The sequence below is a fragment of the Paroedura picta genome, chromosome 7 (assembly GCF_049243985.1).
Source record: "Paroedura picta isolate Pp20150507F chromosome 7, Ppicta_v3.0, whole genome shotgun sequence".
Classification (NCBI taxonomy): Eukaryota; Metazoa; Chordata; class Lepidosauria; order Squamata; family Gekkonidae; genus Paroedura; species Paroedura picta.
Window position 1 is genome coordinate 16,116,806 of NC_135375.1, and position 15,629 is coordinate 16,132,434.

The 15,629-nt window shown below is 40.9% G+C and overlaps 1 protein-coding gene across 30 annotated transcripts in view; it reads right to left on the reverse strand.

Moving 5' to 3' along the window:
- Nucleotides 1-15,629, reverse strand: part of TCF4 (transcription factor 4) — a 427,786-nt gene that overhangs the window by 194,203 nt on the left and 217,954 nt on the right. Inside the window, exon 1 of one of the 30 annotated variants that reach the window (XM_077346843.1) lies at nt 390-541. The exons of the other annotated variants lie outside the window; for them this stretch is intronic. The gene's annotated coding sequence lies outside the window, so the exon portion shown is untranslated. Of the gene's footprint in view, nt 1-389; nt 542-15,629 lie in introns of those variants that run through there. 30 annotated transcript variants of the gene reach the window in all.

Here is a 15,629-nt window from a genome sequence, read left to right on the forward strand (position 1 = left end):
TAAAAATGTTATGAAAAGTAGCAAATTGTTACATTTACAATGCTAAGTTGATCTATCAGGTACGTGACTCATGATTAAAATGTGAAAATTAAAAAGTATCGACTATTAAAATAAACTTGTTTTGACAAATTATTTACCTGGGGGCTAAGATCAAACACAAAAAGACCAGTGTAATCGGTGATGATTTTGCAGAGTACTTTATGACCATCAAATCTAAATTATTAAGTAGATGAACATTCACAAATACAAAATGTACTTACTCATGAATGGACAATAGCTACTATGAAACGGGAAGAAATGGTATCTGAGCACAATAACAAGGAAACAGTAAAGATGACAGCATTTTCTTTAAAAAGAAATCTATTTCTATAAACTACATTGAAACTTACCCATAATATATAACTCCCCTGATTATACTCTGCATTGAACACATTGTTCTTTTAATTTTCCTGATATGCAATAAAACAGGTGCAGATACTACCATTTATAGGATGAACAAATTTTCCATTTAATAAAGAAATTTTAAAATTAAGTACCAAAAATCTAACTTTATCGTTACTTGTAATCAACTTTTACTGACTGAACTAATTACTGTACTTGATAAAGTACAGAATGTGTTTTCCCTAATCTAAATTCTAATCACCATGTCACTCACAACAGACTTAGTTATGCTTCACTAACACACTATTCACATGCAAAACACTCTAAATAGGCCAATTATGACTCTGCCCCTGTTCCCTGGTTAACCCGCTGAGAACTGAAAAATTTCACAAGGCAGTCACCAACTAAAACAAAGGCGCCTTGTTTTAAATTAAGACAGTCTTTTTGATTCTTAAATAGCTCCACAAAGTGCCGTGTCTTCGTCTGAAAGCAGTTGGTCAAATATGACCCATGAGCTGGAAAATACTCTGCACCCAAAAAAATGAAAGGGGGGAAAAAATCCAAAGATAACTTTTCTTCCTGGGAATCTGTATTAATTTCTTTTACTAAATGTGCAACTGGTAAATTGCTAGGAGATCATCAAGACATTTTGCATAGTATAGTTTCATTCCCAGCTCTGTGAACCATCACAAAAGAGGATGCTTTGGACATACATAAGAATGCTCAAACCACAACTTGCTTCACTCGTAACTAACAAATGTTCAATATGTTCTGACATTGACTAGTTTTAATATTTTCAACAAGAAAAGGCTCTAGGCATGGTGCATTATCTCAAGAACTGCTGTCTTACCACCCCTGTATATAAACTGGGACAAGCAGCTTTCATGAAACTTAAAAAAAAATCAATGCAGAATGAAGGAATATGTATTATAAATCTTGCCTACTGTGACACTTAGAAAAACAATGGAATTTGTTCAGACAAAGTTGTCACAGAATAGAATCCTCATCAAATGCCCCAGAAGGCTACATTGTCTCTGATTACATTGGTTTCATTACCATCCATCCATCCATCCATCCATCCATCCATCCATCCATCCATCCATCCATCCATGGAAGTGGACTCTGTCTCACAGAAGCCCATGCCACAGCATATTTCTTAGTCTTTAAGTTGACAGAAGAGTCTATATAAAAATATAAAAGTATTCATAGTATGTGGTTTTCTCATTACGGTCCCTCTTAAATAAAGGGGGGAAAGGGGGGAAAAGTTGTGGGGTAAATACTCACAGCTACAACAGGCATAAGAAAAACTTTCAAATAAAAGTTTTCAAAACTCATTGATGCTGATCAAAAAAGTAAGGAAAGTATGAGAAACTTCACAGCGAACTACAAAAGCCCCACAAAGTTATTTCAGCATTTATTGTTCATCCAAGCAGCGAACAATTATTTTGTAATACACATTTGAGGATGGGGATGTATCTGGATGGGGCATTATGCTATATGCCAGGGATAGTCAACCTGTGGTCCTCCAGATGTCCATGGACTACAATTCCCATGAGCCCCTGCTAGCGTTTGCTGGCAGGAGCTCATGGGAATTGTAGTTCATGGACATCTGGAGGACCACAGGTTGACTACCCCTGCTATATGCTACTGTTTTTAAATGGTAATGGTCTAGCCTTTACTTGGAAGCCCCCTTGAGCCAGGAGGAAAGGTGGGAGATAAATGTTTCAATAAAATGAATTAATCCGGCATGCTTGCAGGTTATCACTGGAATTCGCATACCCATATAGCAGCATTAGAGCTCTCAGCAAATACACTACTGCTCTCCTTGTCAGTCTGCCTCATAAGCACTTCTAATTTTGTCTTTATTTAAACCTTTGTTTTTTATTGGATCCGCAATGTCATTCTTCTAAGGCAACAAAACATGCATTTATATGCTCTTATGGGGGCTCCTCTAAGTACTCCACTGGGGAGAACTAAGATAAATATATACCTACTCATTCTGAGGTACTTGTAAATAGAACAATGGCCACTGAATATTGTTCAGTTGCTGTTAACATCTTGTAGCTGTGGGGAAAAGAGGCTGCGAAATCATGAGGCCGTGACATAGAAAGGGAAGCATTATATATCCAGTACTTTCCTTACACACAGACTTGGGAGGTAACATTTAGAAGCACTTCCCTTGTCTCATGCTATCCGATAAAGCTATCCGATAAGAACTGTACAATTAATAACATTTCACGCATTACATTTTTAGAGGATAATTGCCCGCTTCTCTTTTTTGAGATAACCCGTATCATTCTTTAGAGCTAAGTTTAAGTTTCCCCCGTCTATTTTGAACTTTCCCCACACACATTGGAGGGAATGGCATTTGAAAAATACAGGCAGCGTGGAATTAACTGTGTGCTTCGCTGTATTCAAGGGTAATTCTAATATTTGCTGGAAAAACTCAATTTATTAACAGTTACTGTAAATCACCAAGAAACACGCAAATTGTAACATTCCCGTTGCCACCTTGAAGTTGCTACCATTATCTATAATACTTGCAGAAAGAAATATTCTGTATGAGTAACTCCAAGTCCCTCCAAAAACATGTACTATGGAATGTGGTTCCCTTCCAGAGCATTACATGGAATATAATAATATACAGTGCCATCTACTGATTGGAGGTCTTACATACTCCAAATCATTCATATTTTTTTAATCATTTAGCAAAACTCCACATAATCCCCCTATACCAGCCTTTCCCAACTTTTTTACCACTGAGAAACTCTTAAGGATTTAAGAATCCCCAGAAGTGGTGTGATCCTGCAGAATACGGTTGGGAAGCCTAGCTGTGCACACACCTACCTCAGGCCCCTCCCCTTCCCACTTCCTCCAGACCCATCATTGGCTATTTGGGGAGGGGGGTTGACATGATCATATACAGACATAACACCCTATAAATGTTTAACAAATTTTAAAAACACATTCACTGGCAGTCTTCAAGCAAAGGTTGCATGCACACTTTTCTTGGATGCTTTAGGATGCTTAGGGCTGATCCTGCGTAGAGCAGGGGGTTGGACTGGATGGCCTGCATGGCCCCTTCCAACTCTATGATTCTATGAAAATTAACTCCCATCCATTCGGGAAACCCTTCCAGGGCTGTCCAGAAACGCCAGGGTTTCACGAAACCCTGGGTGATAAACCCTGCCCTACGTTTCTTGTTTCTTGTTTTATTTTTTATAGTAAGAATCTGAAAAGTTATAGAAATAAAGACATTTACAGATCTTTCAGATACTCATCCCAATGTTTTTGAAAGTCTTCTAGTGGCCCATGATTGACCAGGTTTGTTAGTTTAGCCATTATGGCTGGTTCTCTAAGTTTTGTGCTCCCTCGATCCATGTGTGGAGCTTGCCGTTGTTTGTAACCTTGCCCTACACACTTGATTCATTTGCATTATATACTGCAGTATCTACCTTGACCCCTTTTAGGAGAAAGTATACATCAGCAATACTCAATGCTTTTTGGCAGCCTGACCATTTACTTGAGGTACCAAATGAAAACTGTGTTTCTCATATACATCCTCCCCTCTCTTCTTTTCAGCCCGGTCTTTTCTTCACATAAGATAAAAAGGTAAAGGTAAAGGTATCCCCTGTGCAAGCACCGAGTCATGTCTGAGCCTTGGGGTGATGCCCTCTAGCGTTTTCATGGCAGACTCAATACGGGGTAGTTTGCCAGTGCCTTCCCCAGTCATTACCGTTTACCCCCCAGCATGCTGGGTACTCATTTTACCGACCTCGGAAGGATGGAAGGCTGAGTCAACCTTGAGCCGGCTGCTGGGATCGAACTCCCAGCCTCATGGGCAGACAGCTTCAGACAGCATGACTGCTGCCTTAACACTCTGAACCACAAGAGGCTCTTTCACATAAAATAACCTTTTCATAAAACCAGGCAATGTGTGCTGAAATTTTCCAAGACAGCCTGGACACCGAAACCAGGAATTAATGCTGAGTGAACAGAGACACATTTAATAATAACAGGCCTGCTTCTCTCATACATCATGATACTTTTTTTTGTCAAATCAGAACGATTGTTTTCAATTACTGTTCGACTCTAATTTGGTACACACAAACATCCATACACAAATGAGTTTTAAAACCTAATGAAATAGATTTCCAAACTATTATTTTTAACCTTAATTACAAAGATAACCAAGATTAAAATAGGATGAGTAGTGCCTTTCTAGATGTATAATTAATTCACATAATAAGTAGATGACCTTGAATGGTATAATCTGTAAAAATAATAATAATTATAGTTACATATATATTTAAGGTTAGGGAATATATTTAAGGTTAGGGAAACATTTCAGTGGAAAAAGTGCTCTGAGTGGACTCCTCTCATTTTCTCTGTCACTTCTATTAAATTGTGATCAGATATCAAACATTACTTCATAGGGATGCAGAACAGAGAGGGGAAACATTCTTAGATGAAACCGCATTACACTCTTTTTCTGAACACTTGCCAAATGTTTGTAAGTCGAAGACATGTTTGGGCATTCCTGCACTCAAACAGCTGCAATTCTACACTACCATCACAAACCTATGTGATCTATAGTGACTCTGGGCCATATGCTCCTCTCTTTTATGCAGCAAAAAGCTGAATGGCCTAAAGGCTTCAAGAAGTGTCAGGAGGGGCTGCGTGGCAGTGAAAGGTGGATGCCTTGTTAATTTCTCTAGTGTCATGTAACTGCAAGAAGGCCCCGATCTATCCTTTTACTATGGGGCCTCTACATGGCACTGAGGGTTCTGGGGGCAGTCCGCGAGTGGAGGGTTTGACAACCAGATCTTCAGCTGTCGTATTTTAGCTTTCAAAGCAACATGCGTCATATTCCCCCTTCCCCCTTCTTTTTCTCTGTACATCCGGAAGGGAGTAATTCAGAACAGAGCAGGGAGAGTAGGAAACGCAGCAAGGATCACTTGGCAATCATATCTTATTGTTTCTCTGAAAGCGTAGACATGGGGAATGAATGGATTGGCCTAGTTTTTTTAGCAACGATTGACCAAACAAAATTTTTCATCCCTCCTGTAGCAAAGAAAAAAATCCTACAGGAAAGAAAGTGAAACTGTATTTTTCTACTACTTACCTAATGGAATTCATATAGCCGCCTGCTTCCCCCATTTAAACATTACGCAAGAAGCAGATATTGGTTTGGTTGGACAAATATGTTCAAAGATTGACCGAGTACCAAATTCTATATAATTTTATTTATTTGTAAATGTATATCCCACTGCTTCAAAACTAGAAATCGGTTGTCACAGAATTCCATCCCAGCCAATTTTAGCTCTCAGGTACAGGCTGGTCTTTCAATGCTTTAATACTTTGCTAGAAACTTTAACCACATATGCCATTGCCTATGTTAGCCTTTTGCCATAAGTATGTTAGGGAAGGAAAAAAAAAACCCAAAGTTGAAAATAGAAAACAAAACAGAAGAGGTGTGTATGATTTGGGCAGAAACAGTTCCTTACTGTTAGCAGCGTTCTTGGATGATGAGTTAAACCCCATGACACTGAAAACAAAGACCTCTGCCATAATATGTTATCAACATACATATTCTAGATTTGGGGACATGATTGGTCCCATTTTTTAAAAATACAGATATCCTTGGAATTTACAGCACCTGTCCTTCTCCAATTGTCTGGCACAGAAATCTTAATGCTACTCATTTTCAGAAAATAAAGCCTTGCTCTAAAACAGGATTTCACTGATTCAAAAAAAAAATAAAGCGTCACCTCTCTCCCTCCCCTAAATTTTGTTGCAAAAAGTGAAAAGGAAATGTACCACAACAGAAAAGTGCAGGAAATCTTTACTCCCCCCCCCCCCAAGCAATACCTATACCAATGTGGCTGCAACTGTAAAGGATATTTTTAAAAGCACATATTATTTTGCTGGATCCATCTAGTCCAGGATCCTGATTCATAAAGTGGACAACAAGATGCTCCCAAAAAGCCTATGAACAGGGCACATTGGCCAATTCCCCCCACCCCAAACAAGCATTTGTTATTCAAAAGAACATAGAATTCTAGAGTTGGAAGGGACCATGCAGGCCATCTAATTCAACCCCCTGATCAATGCAGGATCAGTTTAAAGCAGAGGTAGTCAACCTGTGGTCCTTCAGATGTCCATGGACTACAATTCCCATGAGCCCCTGCCAGCATTTGCTGGCAGGGGCTCATGGGAATTGTAGTCCATGGACATCTGGAGGACCACAGGTTGACTACACCTGGTTTAAAGCATCTGTTATGTCTGCTGATGAAGTACCAATTTAACCAATATGGCTAAAAGTCACTGATGGGCCTATCTTCCAATGATGTGTCTAATTTCTATGACCTATGACTGAGTTTTCTAGACTTTCATTAAACATTGTACGTAAAAGTCCTTTATTTAGTCTGTCATGGATCAGCCAGTTATAAATTTAATTTGGAGTCTCCATGTTTTTGTATTATGGAGCGAGAAAGGCATAGAAATTAATTTCTCTTCATTTTTTCTACCTCACGTATAATTTTATTTTAGCTTTCCCCAGACTCTTAATATGCTTTCCCACAAATAATAATCCTTTCTACACATTTTAGAGGAAGCAATCAGAACAACACCCAGTATTCCAAATATGTCCACATCACTCGGGTTGCCAGAGTCTAAATAGACCCAAATATTTTCTGGAATTACAATTGATCTGCAGATGAGAAAGATCAGTTTGCTTGGAGAAAAGACCTGCTTTGTGGGGGTTCCATGGGATTAAAGCCTGCTGAGGGTTCCTCCCCCACAGGCTCCCCCCCAAAAAAAACTCCAGGAATTCTTCAACCTCATAGACCTATATGAAAAAATATTAATTTTGACCTGAAATTCATTAAGGATATAGAATTCTGATGCTGAAATACCTTGAAAACTTGGGGTAGAAGTTAAATCTGAATGGATCTGTCTCCAATACCTTGAACAATTATACAACAACGCATTCCTTGCCGTGACGAGGGGGCGAGCTAGCCTACTGCAGAGGCACAACGATGGGTCTTTAAAAAATAACTTTTTAGTTTTATTATCCTGTTAGAGGTAAAAGCGTCAGTCGTCCGAGCAGCCATGTACTTTTCAAGCTTTTCAATGAAATTTTAGCAAATGGGCACATACTACTCTCAAGACTTAATGATAGCCCTCTTTAAGTATTTGAAAGGTTGTCACTTGGAGGAGGGCAGGATGCTGTTTCTGTTGGCTGCAGAGGAAAGGACACACAGTAATGGGTTTAAACTTCAAGTACAACGATATAGGCTAGATATCAGGAAAAAGTTTTTCACAGTCAGAGTAGTTCAGCAGTGGAATAGGCTGCCTAAGGAGGTGGTGAGCTCCCCCTCACTGGCAGTCTTCAAGCAAAGGTTGGATACACATTTTCTTGGATGCTTTAGGATGCTTTGGGCTGATCCTGCGTTGAGCAGGGGGTTGGACTAGATGGCCTGTGTGGCCCCTTCCAACTCTATGATTCTATGATTCTAAGACACTCCCGCCATTGACATTATCTTAAAATGCATCATGTTTGAACAAGCCATTGTATATTAATGTCAATGATAATTATTTTAATTCTTCTCTTCATTCCCTCCCTCTGTTCAATTGCACAATCTCATGGTTCAGCTACAAGATTAAATCTGTCTATTAGAAAAAAATATCAACTATGAATTAATTTCCCTTAATTGCATACTTTGAACATTGAGCATAATGGATAAGTAGTCCCATTATCTGACTGCTAGCTATCTTCTTGGAATAATCATGCATTAATCCTGGACTTGGTTATGGTTTTAAAAGTCCCTCTGAGGTTGATTCTGCCCCAGTGGCGCCACTCTGGGCTGCTGCCGGTGCATTGAAAAAAAAATTATGTTTAAGGTCCTCAAAAATTTATTAAATTTTGGTTAAAACACTTTAAAAATGCTGAAGTACTTAAAAGTTATATCAAAAATAATTTTAATATTGGTATTACTATGGTGGGATGGGGCCTACAAAGACAAAAGTGACTAGGGCCCACGAAACACAACAAGTGGGACTTACACTTTTTAGATACAAAACATTGAATGACAGCTAGGAGCAAAAAACAACAGGCTTTGTGACCTGCTTAGGTACTTCCAGAGACATTTGTTGGAAAACGGGCCAGTTGAATTTTTCTTCTGATCCAGTAGGGACCTTCTCCCATACTGCTGTCTCGCTACCAGGCCTTGCAACGTTTCATACCAGTTCTCAAATTTAGACCAGGTTTGTTATTTTTAAACAGAGAAATAGGGGTTGCTGAGGAGCACATGCCAAGAACACAGAAATGATGTGATCTTCCTTTTTCTATGTTAAAAAGCACTTCTACATGAGACATGTTTTAAAACTTGATTCAGTACGTATGTGGCATGGCACATGCCCCTTTCCTTCCTTCAACAGAACTTCCAATCATCACAGTGAATCCCAAACCACAATTTATAATCATGATTGTAAGTAGGTTTGCCAGGGTCAGTTTATCCATGTAGCACATGCTACAGGCCACGTACTTCCGGGGGATCCACACAGTGCCTCCCCCTGATGGATCAAGGTCGTAGCGTCTATCCTCTCCCCTTTTCGCTCTTTAAGGACAGTTGGAGTAGCATCCCTTTCCATTTCATTAAAGCAGGGGTAGTCAAACTGCGGCCCTCCAGATGTCCATGGACTACAATTCCCAGGAGCCCCCTGCCAGCATTTGCTGGCAGGGGGCTCCTGGGAATTGTAGTCCATGGACATCTGGAGGGCCGCAGTTTGACTACCCCTGCATTAAAGATGCAGTGCTCATGTACGATTTTTCGTTTCTTTGAAACATAACTTCCTATTGCAGAAATCATACAGGATTTTTAGTAGAGCAGCAGCTGCAGAGTTGCAATGTTATCCTTTATTTATTTATTTATTTATTATATTTATTTATTTATTTATCATATTTATATACCGCCCTCCCCGAGGGCTCAGGGCGGTTTACGGAAAACAGGAAAGGATACAATTTTTGAATAAAAATATGAATAGTATAATTTTAGGGGCCTAACTCCTGCTCCCTTTCCCATTAAATCCACTCCACTCTAGCTGCTATTATATGGGGATTTTCAATTTGACCACAGGGAAGAAGAGGAGAACCCACCCACCCACACTCCACCCCATCCACTACAGTTCTCAGAAGCATTGGGCTATATATTCAAAGTACTGAATATATCAAGGACAAGTGTGAGTGAACAAGATAAAGGTAAAGGTATCCCCTGTGCAAGCACTGAGTCATGTCTGACCCTTGGGGTGACATCCTCTAGCGTTTTCTTGGCAGACTCAATACGAGGTGGTTTGCCAGTGCCTTCCTCAGTCATTACCGTTTACCCCCCAGCAAGCTGGGTACTCAATTTACCGACCACGGAATGATGGAAGGCTGAGTCAACCATGAACCGGCTGCTGGGATCGAACTCCCAGCCTCATGGGCAAAGCTTTCAGATGGCTGCCTTACCACTCTGCGCCACAAGAGGAACAAGATAAACTCTCTTTAAAAATCAATGTTTTGCAGCAAAATAGTTTGAGAAAGCGTGTTGAAGGGATGTGAGGTCCAGCGATCATGTTGCTAAATTGAGAGTGGGAAACCATTCTCTGATGTTGAATTTGTTTAAACTGCATGGTTAAATTAATAGAGGAAATGTGCTCTGAGAAGGCATCACAGGGTGTCTGTTGTGGGGAGAGGAAGGGAAGGCAGGTGCAAGCAGCTTAGAGATTCCTAATTAGCTTTCACCCATTCGGGAAAACCTTCCAGGGCCATCAAGAACCCCCAGGCTTTCATGGAACCCTGATTGAGAAACCAGGCCTAAAGCATCCATTATATCTGTCCAGCCGCCAGTGTGGGGGAGCTCAGACTCTGAAAAATTCTTGATGTGCGGTACAAAATGATTCACTGAATACTTATTGACCGAAATATCCAGCAGCTTTATAGTTTATTCAACACTTTTTTCAATATATTTTCCATATCTTTCTAATACGGCAGGAAGAGAGAGAGAGAGAGAACTGCAATAATGACAGGAGTAAAAGAATAGGGGTAATTAATTGTTCAAGCCTATACCATATAACTAAAAGGATATTTTTGAGCTTTCTTTTTCATAGTGAGTGAAACATACAGGGGCTGCAGGCAAAAATGCCTCGTCGGTTTATGATTCTTTCACTGAGTTCTTAAGTGTATAATTTAGCAAGCAACTTGTAATCACTGCCTTCCTTTGGCAAATTATTTCAAAACAGAATATAAAGTTTCAAAAGACGCACTAACGTAACTAGACAATTAACTTTATTCTTCCCTGTACATTTAAGCTCTGGGGAGCTTCCTACATAAATTTTAGGTTAAGATATCTTACATGGAGTGAACTATCCTGACATGCTTCATTCCTTAAAAAGTATTTAGTGGCTGAATTCACTCGATTCCCTGTTCCAAAGGGTTCTTGAATTTTGTCTCCAGCCTGAAGGATGCAACCACCAGATGGCAGGAAGTGCAATCAGGAGAGTCCTGCTCTGCACTTGGGTTATTTAATATAATAATACACGAAAGCTGTTTAAAAAACTTCCTCTGTTTTAAATTTCCAATTGAACTTGTAAAGCTGTTTTTATGATTGTACTAAGCCTTGGTCTGAGAGCCAGTTTGGTGTAGTGGTTAGGAGTGTGGACTTCTAATCTGGCATGACGGGTTCGATTCTGCACTCCCCCACATGCAGCCAGCTGGGTGACCTTGGGCTCGCCATGGCACTGAGAAAACTGTTCTGACTGAGCAGTGATATCAGGGCTCTCTCAGCCTCACCTACCCCACAGGGTGTCTGTTGTGGGGAGAGGAATGGGAAGGCGACTGTAAGCCGCTTTGAGCCTCCTTCAGGTAGGGGAAAGCGGCATATAAGAACCAACTCTTCTTCTTCTTCTTCTTCTTCTATCCAGAAGCCTCCCCTCCCCAAATGCCTTTTTTACATCTATTGAAATTTGGGGGCATTGTAATCCACTTTAGGTTCCCACTGGGGAGAAAAGTGAGGGGAAAAAAATAAACTAATACACCGGAACATTGTTTACAGGAATGTCCCTTTTCATCAAATGTGCCCCATTTGAGGATCATTCTATCCCTAGGTGGGACAGAAGGTGCATTAGCGAGAAGAGACTTTTGGCTAGGGTGAATCTGGAGTAGTGTGAGCTTGGTGTGGTGGTTAAGAGAGGCGGCTTCTACTATGGAGAGCCGGGTTTGGTTCCCCGCTCCTCCACATGCTGCCAGATGGGTGATCTGGGGCTTGTAACAGTACTGTTAGAGCTGTTCTCACAGAGCTGTCCTGTCAGAGCCCCGCCTACCTCACAGGGTGTCTATTGTGGGGAGAGAAAAGGAAGGTAATTATAAACTACTTTAAGACTCCTCCAGGTACTGTGAAGCGGGGTAGAAAAACTAACTCTTCTTGAAATTTTTTTGCATGTTATGGCAAGTAGGCAATTATTTTAAGACTAGCAAGGAAGACCATTGTAATGTGGAATGCAATGGGTGCTAGGACCCAAGGGACACCGGGAGGTGCAGATCTCTCTCTGTGTGTGTCTCTCTCTCCCTCTCACTGTGTGTCTCTCTGTGTGCCTCGCAGCAGGAGGCACAGCAGGTAATTAGGACTCGTTCTTAGAAGAGAAGCAGGGCTGGTATGCAGTTTGGGGCAGCTCTCTGTGTCTGTCTCTCTCTCTGGCAGCAGGAGCGATAGCAGGTAATTAAGGCCCCTTCTTAGGAGGGGAACAGGGCTGGTCAGCAGCTTGGGGCAGCTCTCTCTGTGTCTCTCTCTGCCTCCCTTGCAGAAGGAGCAATAAGAGGGAATAAGAGCTCATGTTCAGTCTGGCAGGACTCTGTGTGTCTCTCTCTGTCTCTGGCATGGCTGAGGGAGGGAGGGCGGGAGCTGTAGGGGCTAGGCTGCACCCTGACTGGCCCTATTCCAACTTGGACAGCCGGACACGTTCCGCCCCCAGGCTGTTTTACAAATATATAAAGGAACCAAGGATGGATAAGGATGATAGCTCAGCCTGGTTTATGTGGTTCGTAAGGTGGCACAACTTAAAACCTATAGGTTAAAAACAGTAATTAATAATAGTAATAATAATACCAATAGCCCCACCCTCAGGGCAGGTAACATCCATTAAGTAAATGTTCTCGCTAGGTAAAATCAGTTAGATTCATGGGAAAAGAATCCACATTTTGCCCCAGAATTCTTTATTACAAAACCTTTGTAATAGATACAAATGAGCGTCTTTACCTCTTGTCTTTTCTCCGTTCAATAAGGTTTATTCATCTATTCAACGTGGCAGATTGGCAGGAATAAAAATAATCTAGTATAAAGTGTATTTTAACTACAGAATACACGAAGCATGCTTGTTAATGACCTTGTAATTATTACAGCTCTGCAGGAAATCATGAGAAGGTGGCCTGAGTGCTTTTAAAAGAAACCCAAAACCGAAACATTTTACTGACAGTTCTCCCAGAGCCGTGCATGCTGCAGACTCAGTGTATCACACACCTAGCAGGTGCAAATTCCATCACTGAGACACACAAAGTGTTTTGTTACCTGGGTGACTCAAGATTACCAGGTGGCATCTCTAGCTGAGCCAGCAGACTCCTATATATAAATGCACCCAAAAACTGGGAAAGTCAGGGGGGAAAAGAATACATGTTGTTTTAAATACATATGAGGGCAACTTTATGCATTGAAGGGTGTGCAGGGATCACGCCACAGCTGTCTCTCGATATGAAATCTGTACGTTTTATACATAATTTATTTATTTTGCATTATTTTTGTTTCTCACAGTTCCTCTTGTTCTGAAGGTTGTTTCAGTTGGCTAATATTGTAACTGGGAAGCAGCTACTTTCCCCAAGTATCACTGGTTATCTCATCCCCAGGTTTTTGAGGAAGTAATCTCCCGACTTCTGTGTACCATATTGCTCTTTCAGACGAAAATCACTGCAAAGAATGGGGTTGAAGACAACAAGGCTGAAAGACTGACTCTTTCCTATAGCAGTAGAAAAGAGAGAGTCTAAGAGCACCTTAAAGATTAACAAAATTTGTGGCAGGGGAAGAGCTTTCTTCAGATAGGGCTGAAAGTACATCTGTCCTTATATCTAGGAGAGTGAAAGGATTTCAGATTCCATTTTCTATTGTCTTGGAACTCTGGTCAAAATATCCAGGATCATTCAATAGAATCATAGAATCATAGAGTTGGAAGAGCCAGCTTGGTGGAGTGCTTAGGAGTGCGGACTTCTAATCTTGCGAGTCGGGTTTTGAGTCTGCACTCACCCACATGCAGCCAGTTGAGTGACCTTGGGCTCGCTACAGCACTGAGAAAACTCCTCTGACCAAGCAGGAATATCAGGGCTCTCTCAGCCTCACCCACCTCACAGGGTGTCTGTTGTGGGGAGAGGAAAGGGAAGGCGACTGTAAGCCGCTTCGAGCCTCCTTCGGGTAGAGAAAAGCGGCATATAAGAACCAACTCTTCTTCTTCTACGTCATGGCTCACTTAGTCCAACCCCCTGTACTATGCAGGACACTCACAACCCTATATATATGCTGCTTCTTTGGTGCACCATGGCTATTGCATTTTCCTTAGTAAGTATTTCCTGTGTCAAGATATAGAACACTTTCTTACCATAATTCCCATTCCTGAATATGTCCAGAAGTCAGCCTCCTGCTCTGGGAACAGAATCTCCTCCGGATCACAACATCTGGCCACCAGGAGGAGGGGATCCATGGCTTCTTATACTGGAAATAGAAAGAATGACCCCCAGAATGCCCCTAAACCAACAGTTCTCAACTGCCATAACGCCAAAACGCCAACGCCAAAACGCCAACGGTACAGGACCAGTACCGTTCTACATGTAGTTCAAACCCATTCCGTGTGCAGAATGAGTGACATGTGCAGAATGCGACTTTTTCTGTCCGCGACAGACTAAACTAACTCTCCATCTGAAAGCCTCTTTACTCAGAAACGTCAAGCCGATAATAATGCATATTCCATTCTCTGGTGACCTTAACCGCTGAAGCAAAAGGCAATTCGGAGGTCTCGTTACATCTTGCACAACAGGATGTTTCTGATCCCAAACTCATAGTTAAATTCTGGAAAACTTGTCATTTAGTCCTCTGATAATCATCATTATTCACACCATCCTGAATGATGGAACTTGGCATCATAACTTTTGTGTGTGTCTTGGCTTCCTGTTCCTTGGAGAGACAAGTGTTTGGTCAAAACGCTACACAAGGGGACACAGAGCAGGGGAAGTACAAGCTGTATTGATTTGAAAAAAAACCCCCAAAACAAACTATCATTGTCTTCTTCGGCAAACGGGGCTGTTTGGAAATGAGAGGCACAATGAACTGCCATTCTCTTTTAGATCAAAACGATTAGGTGGGTTCCTAGAGGTGTTTTAAATTGATTAACTGTTTTGCTATTAATTGATTAATGAGCCAATTAAAATAAATATGACAGCATCTCAATACAGGTGATATATATTGGGGATGTTTCATCGCCATATTCTTTCAACACACAATCAAATATGTCTATTGCTAATCAAATAAAAGGGGTAATCCCTTCACTCCCTGCTTCTTAATAGGTCATAACTGCAATGTGAAAAGGAGGTGAGTTTAATAGGTCATAGATGCAACCTGAAAGGAGGTTAGATATGCCACTATCAGTATGTAAAGGTGAAGGCTTATTCTCTGCTTTACAAACATGTCTTGGATGTTTAAGTAAATGAGGGGGATATCGGTGTATATTATTATTATTATTATTATTATTATTATTATTATTATTATTATTATTATTATTATTATTATTATTATTATTATTAGACTTGTGTACTGCCACTCCCAGCAAGTTAGCTCGTGGTGATTCACAAAAAAAGAAACAATGTACAGCCAAGTCACATCTAAAACACAACCTAAAGCAATCTCCAATAATCTTTTTAAAAAATCCTTAATATCATAAAAGATGGGATATGCTATATACTAATAAAACCTCTGCTCATCTATTGGACCATCGGGCCGGTGCTAGTGGTAGTATTGACAGGCAATACAAATAGATGACGCAGGATCCCTAAGGCTGCCTAATACTGCTCACAGAGGGAGGGAGGGGGGACCAGATCGTACACCCCGGGATTACCACCCGGCCCTAACCAAAGGCCTTGGCGGAAGAGCTCAGTTTTGCAGGCCCTGCGGAAC